This window comes from Toxotes jaculatrix, chromosome 17 (assembly GCF_017976425.1).
Source record: "Toxotes jaculatrix isolate fToxJac2 chromosome 17, fToxJac2.pri, whole genome shotgun sequence".
In the NCBI taxonomy this organism is placed as follows: domain Eukaryota; kingdom Metazoa; phylum Chordata; class Actinopteri; family Toxotidae; genus Toxotes; species Toxotes jaculatrix.
In genome coordinates this window covers 7431992-7439403 of record NC_054410.1, presented here as the reverse complement: position 1 = coordinate 7439403, position 7412 = coordinate 7431992, and positions in this window count along the sequence as shown.

The window sequence follows — 7412 nt, the reverse complement described above, 5'->3', positions numbered from 1 at the left end:
ATTCATGAGCCAAAGAGACAGGAAAACATATATATAACCTGCAGCATGAGTCACCAGAATTGTTTTACGTAAGAAATATATGAAAACATACATGCTCTAACTGAAGTGGACATTCAAATAACACACCTCTGGTGATGACTGTGATAACAGCTCACCATAGTTACTGTTTGGAGGTGAAACAATGGATGCTTTCAAACCAGATAGAGGCAGGAAGGAGATGAGGGTCGTTCTGTGTTTGTTGCTCGGCGTCGGCAGCAGATCAAGATGACTGAGCATAAGCGAACTAGTCAAGGCCGAGCCAAAGAATCCATATCAGGAGTGAAGCAGGGTAGTGAAAGGCAGATCAATGTGCAAGCAACCCAGCCTTAGAACAGCAAAGGAAACACAGCCGTCTGCTCTGGCTTAGAGGACTTCTTTTTTTAAAAATATTTTTTATTGTGCATCCTTGTCTTAAGTCAGGGCTGAAAAATATGTCTTCTTTCTGTGAAATGTTTAGTTTCTATAAACTGGGCCTTAAAATGTTAAAGTTAGAAGCTGTTTTTAATTTTTGTCTTTGTGTTTGGTGCCTCATTGCTCTGGTGCTTGTGCGCTTCAGTCATTCATATAGTCACGGTGGGTGAAGCTTTCTTATTTGCATGTTCAGCTGTGGCTGTAATTTTTGCGCATGCAAACTACTCAGCTCTTCCGGTCAAAGTCCTGCTACTGCTGAGCTGAAATCACTGTTGAGCTTTTTTAATTGCCAAAGGGAAGTATAAAAACTGACATTTATTTGCACTAAAAGGTTAAGGATTATCTTTACTGGATGGATAGGGGGATGAAGATTATATTTTGACTTAAATGTCTAAGGAATAGGGCAGCTTCCACTTACACCAAATGAATCCAGCTAAAAGCAACAATCCCTTACCAGTGTCACATTTTGACAAGCCAATGTATATAAGGTGGAGGAGGCGGGTTGGAGAAAATTCCAAATCTTGAAGACAGCTGTTCAACACAAAAGGAAATGTAACTCAATATTTGTGAAATTGCACTTTTCCTTTCTGTTTTGCCTCTTTCTTCTCTGTTCCTTCATTTCTTTTGTCAGCCTCAGAGGCTATTTCGCCACACATCTCTCTCCTATTGTCCGCAATAGCGGATGGTGTGCTATACGACAGGCAGACAGACAGAAAGAGAGATGCACAGACAGATTACCAGACAGATAGATCAGGAGGTGGTTGAATTATCTATGCAGTGAATCACAGCAGTTACAACTTGTGATCACAGAAGGAAGGGGAAGCAGAGAGGCAGAGGGAGAGTGACAGGAGTACAGAGAGAGAGAGAGGCAAAAACAGGTGAGGAGAGGGGAGGCAGAGGAGGTGTAGTTGAAAGTAAGAGAATAGAGAAGTGGAGGGAATCGATGTTCCCCATGCGATCTATGGAACTCTCAATTATCCTACTGCAGCCTGTCGACGGCAGCTCTTGAGGAGATGAAGAGGGGAGCGAGGAAGGGAGGAAGAGGTGGCAGAGGAAACGTCAGTGCGATGGGGGACGGTCGGGAAGGAGCCTTCTGTTTCAGCAGTATCTACGTGCAGTGCAGAATCTGATGGCGAACTCTGTGTTGCAATGCAAATTTACTGTCCTGTTTGTCTAGAGGCGCCAGCCGCAGAGGACAAAAACACAAGAGACACAGGAGAGGGAGAAACAGATAGAGAGACAGGAACAGAATGAAAATGAAACAGAAAGAAAAACAAAATGAGAGAATAGAACAAAGGGAGGGAGGGGAAGAGATGAAGTGAAACAGAGGGAGACAAAGACAACAAGGGATGCTTTGAATGAAAGACAAAACAAAGGAAAATAATAATAAGAGATGTGGAGAAAGAAAGAGAGGAAAAGAAAAGGGGGTAAATAAATCCAATAGAAACCTTCCACTTACAGCAGCTGACTTCCTCAAAGAAAATCGATGCAGACTGTAGCCAGAGTCCCCACAGGCCAAAGAGAAAAGATCCACTCTGCATGAGCATTTTCACACTAACCACACATGTTGGTTATGCTACACCTGTGAGGACACTCTATTGACTCACCATTCCTTTGCAGAAAGCTTGATCAACCCTTAAACCTAATGTGACCTGTATCCAACTTTAACTTTGTTTTCCATCCTACAGCCATGTCAAACTTGAAGCTGAAGCTGAAAGAAGATGTAAAAATCCTACTTTTTGCACATAAGCCAAAACGGAACAAATGATTCTGCCATCGCATTAAAAAAATGGATTGTTGTTACTTAATGTTGGGAAAACAAAATGACTGTACTCGTAATGCAACCCTTTAAACTCAACACACCACATGCTGTTGCTGAGACACTTTTAATTCAGGACATGGAGAGAATAAAGAAAATATCCCATGCAGCCTTCTACGTCAGGCTGATAGTGGCTGAGTTTCAAAGCTCTTGGCTGCGTTCTGGCAATAAAATAACAAATATGAGCTGTTAATGGCTCACAGACAGTGTGTCTGCCAGATCTGGCTGTTTTTTAGGACACAGTTTAAGCTAAGAATCAACACTTGGTGCGTCATTCATCACAAGTCTGGATATGCCAGATTTTAGGCCATGATTTTGATTGTACCATGCAATGAACCTGAACCTCGTGCTTACTGAGAAATCCCCTCTGTGAGTAGTAAAGGCAAAAGAAGTGTGCAGCAGGGATATGAGAAAAAGCTTGCATACATGTCTTTTGATATGGGGGGGAAGCACCCTGAGCATCTGAAGGAAATAGAAGGACATTTAGGCGAATGGACTCATTCGCTGTCTTGCTGAGAGTTAATGAGAAGGTCATTGAGAGAAAAGCAGGAGTCGCTTGGCAAAAAAAGATGATGAACCAGGCTCAATTTCTGGTGATTTGCGGTGTAACTTCTATTTTGCAATCGCTGCACTGAAAGATAAAATAGTTGCTGCTTTGATAACTTTCCAGACTTGTAAAATCCTGTCTGTCAGTACTACAAATTGCTGTAGAGTGTTTTGCTGTCTGATAACCCTTAAGCACAGTAATCTGTTACTGAAACTGAACTCTGTGGATCGTATTTCACTGTCTTACCAGTGAAACAACACACTCCAACAGAGGCGGCCCCATGCACTGTTTTAGCTCAGGGGTCTTTCTGGTCTGAATCCCCACGAAGAAATAGAAACAACAAGACTCTGCCTAACGATTAAACAGGGTTGAGATTAAACAGAGGACATAAAACATGTTAATTGGTGAGCTTTAGATGTGCTGTTAGCCACTCCATATGTGTCTTGTACACATATGGAGCAATCCGGGCAAGCAATTTCACCCTGTTTCTAATCTCATGCTAGACAAATCCATATCCTTGCCCGTGCTCTGACTGGAGTATTATCAGTCTGCTCATTTAAGTCTGGTAAAGAAAGCAGGTAAGCTTTTATTTCCCAAAATGTTAAAATAATACTAAAATCTGTGTTTTCAGTACAGTGAGGACCAGGCAAAATTTTCTCACAAGAACAATGGGTTAAATATAGCAGAAGAATAGCTAAACCTGAACCAATCAGACACCCCCACAGACTGAACACACATACACAATGCCAGCATAGACACATTGACATGCTGCACAGAAAAATAAAATGCAATCTTAAGGTGCGCTGATGACTCATTTTAATCGATGGGAGACGGTCTAGCTGCTCCAATCTCCGGGGACGGCTGGCTCTCCCAACTCAGTGGTGGGTCACTGGGAGAGATCCACCGGATCAATAGATCACTTACACTTGGAGGGGAAAGAGAGAAGCAAAACCAATCCATGAAACTGTTGAGTTATGTGTGTGAGAGAGAGACAGAGAGAAAGAAAGAAAGAGAACAGAGATTGTATGTAGATTACACTATGTGAAGAGAAAAGAGGAGAAGAGATTTGTGTCTGTGTCTTCAGTAGAGCTCTTCTGGGTCTATGAGACCCATTTCTCTTTAAAGAAACTTCATCATCCTCCCTCAGTGCCTCTGTGTGTATGTGTGAATGTGTCTGAGTATGCGCTCATACAGTATATGTGTGTGTTCATGTGTGATAATTGGGTGTAAACAACAGTGAGACAGTAATTAGGAATATGCCATTTCCCTTCTCTTCTCAGCTGTATTGTCTTTAAAGGTGCAGATGATTATGATTGATGTGCCTTTTATTTAATGTTTGTGTGTGTATACGTGTGTGTGTGTGAGTGAGTGAGTGTGTGTGCGAGATTGCGATAAAGGGTTATTGTATTCGGACTCAAGCTGTGCTGCATTGAAAGGGGGGCCGTACCGAGTCATTATGGTCAGTAAGACATCCATTGATCAAACTGTCAAGTATCTATGTTTGTGTGTCTGTGTGTGTGTCTGTGTGGTGTTGTGTGTGTGTGCTCTCGCCTGATAAGCTAATTGCCCCTTGGCCAATGGAAATACACAGTCTAATGGCTCAGAAACATGAAGTCAATTAGCACATATAACAACAGGCAATGATATAGTCATTCACTTTCACATTTCCCCTCATCAAACGCATTATTCAACTCACTGTGTTTGTTGTTGTTCCTTTTTTCCTCCTCTTTCTCTGTGTACACCTACATATGAACATGCGTGCACACACCCACTTACTCTATGCTGTATCTCTTTACTTCGTCTGTGCATGCCAGCTGAAAATAAGGCTGCAAAATGTGAAGAGAGCTGAGAGCTGGAGATACCTTAGGGAGCTGATTTGCAGAGCAGGAGTGTGTTTTCACATTAAGACATACACACATGTACAAGACGCAGATACATACAGACACAGATGCTTGCCAACACGGTAATTTATTCAATCTAAAAAAAGGAAATAGCTCTTGAATCCCTCCATCAACGCAAAGCCTTCAAACCTTAATGCACACATGAATGCACCCGAGCAGCACACGCATCCGTATGTCCAAATGCACACATATGCACAGAAAAGCAGATCACATGGATAACACTCACAGAGGTATCTGCAATAAAATAGGATTAACTGTGGCTGTGGGTAATCCTGTTTGGTTGGTTGTTTTTTAAGTTTCATTTTTACAGCACCACATTCTCAAAAAGCTCTGGAGTTAAAACCCAGATCTGTCAGTTTCCCCATTCTCAGGGAAAGTGGGCAAGCACTTCACTGTACCTCACTCATGAACATGTTAGGAATCTAGAGAGGTATTTTATTAGTGTTGTATTCTTATTTCTACATTCATTCAAAAGGAAATTGTGGTTTTATGTAGCTCAAAACACAGCCTGAAGGTATAGCCCCAAGGTAAAAACTTGAGACTGAAAATTCTGGTTCAGCTGCCGAGGTCAGCTCATGGAAAGTGTGCTCTGGAAAAATGAATGAGAAAGGCAGTTAGCACTCACATGCTCCAGTGGAGCCGCTCAGCACTCGACAGAGGCAGACAGGGGTTCAGCTCTCAGGTGTGAATGTTAAAAGCAGCAATATTCCAGAAACAAAATTGAACTTGTGCAAATCCGACTGCTGTCCATTGGGGTACAGCAAGCAATAATCAGTGCAACTTAAGATCTGTTTATTTAGACACTCCAGATGAGTGTGCTTGGAAGCTGCAGACTCAGGAGTCAACACAAAAAAACATGTTTTGACTCTGCTCCTGTTGCTTTATCCAGCCACGCAGAGAGTTCAGGTTTTGAGACACTAGCTTCTGAAACGGGTGCCTCCTTCCCAGTACAATGGAGATGAATGTGATGTTGTTTGTTTTGCACGTCTTGACTAATTAATTTTTAAATCAGCACAGGATCCAGAAACACACTGTGAACGAAGGTAATAAGCCAGAAAGATGCAGCACAAAGGACACAGGTGGAAAAGTCAACCATGCAACATTGTTGGTAAATTTTGATGATTTTGCCTCTAGTGTGTGTTTTGTTGTTTGGATGTTACTGGAAAACATCACACGTGTAAATAATAGTTGGTGTATGGTGTATGTAAGGGTGTATGTCACTTCTTAAACAATGTATCTTTCATTTTAAACTGAAACTCTCCACAAATGCTTCCTGCGGCTTCTGTCCTCTGTTCTGTTTGACCTGATTTATCTGTCTAACTTCTGGCTGGCTAAGCCTTGCAGCTTTCGCTATGAACTTGTCTAAATTTACATCTCTCTGCATGCCTCTCTAATCGTGGCAGAGGATAAGTTCTCTTCGCTGCTGATGAAAGAGTAAGCGGTCGATCAAATGCAAACCAGGCTCTCTAAAGCCTCCTTTGCATCACGCATCACTCTGTCTTTGTGGCCTCCAGCTCAAAACACCACCAGGAAGGTCTGAAGGCAGCACTCCCATGAAAATCAAAGATCAGACTTTGCTGTTACTAGATTAGGAAAGTGTGAGAACATTTTAGACAAAATGTCGAAGGGGGGGTGGGGGTTCTCTGCCGCCAAACCTGGTTTCCTGCCGGGAGCGGGTAGTGGTGGTGGTGATAACATTCGCATGTCGAGAGCTTCAGCCTCTGTTGCATTCACAAGACACAAAGTTAGAATTTGTCCTCTGGGCGTCCTACTTCTTCGTCCTCTCATGTTGGACTGAGGGCAGACTGGACACTACAGTGACTCACTATCACAAAATGGTATTACGAGATGGGACGGGCTGGGACAAGCTGGTTAGCATGCTAACTTATGTAGAAGAAACTAAAAAGAAACAGAAGCAAAACAAGAGTTAACGTTGGCTTTGGTTGCAGCTGTCAATGCTAACGTTGGCTACGCAGCGATAGCAAAAGCTTTCATATAGCATCTTTAATAAAGATCGCAGGTTTGTGTTTGTGTGTGTCTGGCATAAGGGGCTGTGAGGAAAACCAAATTCACTGGATGGTATCCGATATACTAGAAAGACCAGAGACATTTGTCCTTCAATGTCCCAGAAACATTATAGATGTGGTATAAAATATGCTTGTCAGCAACAATGTCAAGTTGGATGTGTCAACTGGAGAGACACATTATAGAGCAGCAGCACCTATATCAGATCCAACAGCACTGAGGCAACAAAAATACAGGTTTCAGTTCCTTGGTAAGCACAAACTAACAACAGGCTTAAAGGAAGATGTGCTGCAGACACTGATATCCTCTGTTTTAAAGGTACCCTGTGGAGTTTGTGACCACTAGGGCTATGGAGTAATGTTTTTTATGAGTGGGTCCCACAAATTAAAGGTGCAATAATCAGTGTTTTTATATTAACAATCAGTAAAATAACTCATAATGTGAAGGCAATTGTTTGTAGTGATGAACACACAACAAATTAACACCTGACTCCATAGTTCCCCTCAGTTTTACAGAGCTTTTAGCCCCTTTTAGCTCATTGTTTTGGTTTTCCATCTAATGTCTTGTTCAGACAGCCTTCACTTCTTTAATCAATTTACCGTTTGGCTGCTGGAAACAGTTTTCAGCAGAAAACTTCAGGTGAAGATGTCAGCTCATTATAACCCATGCT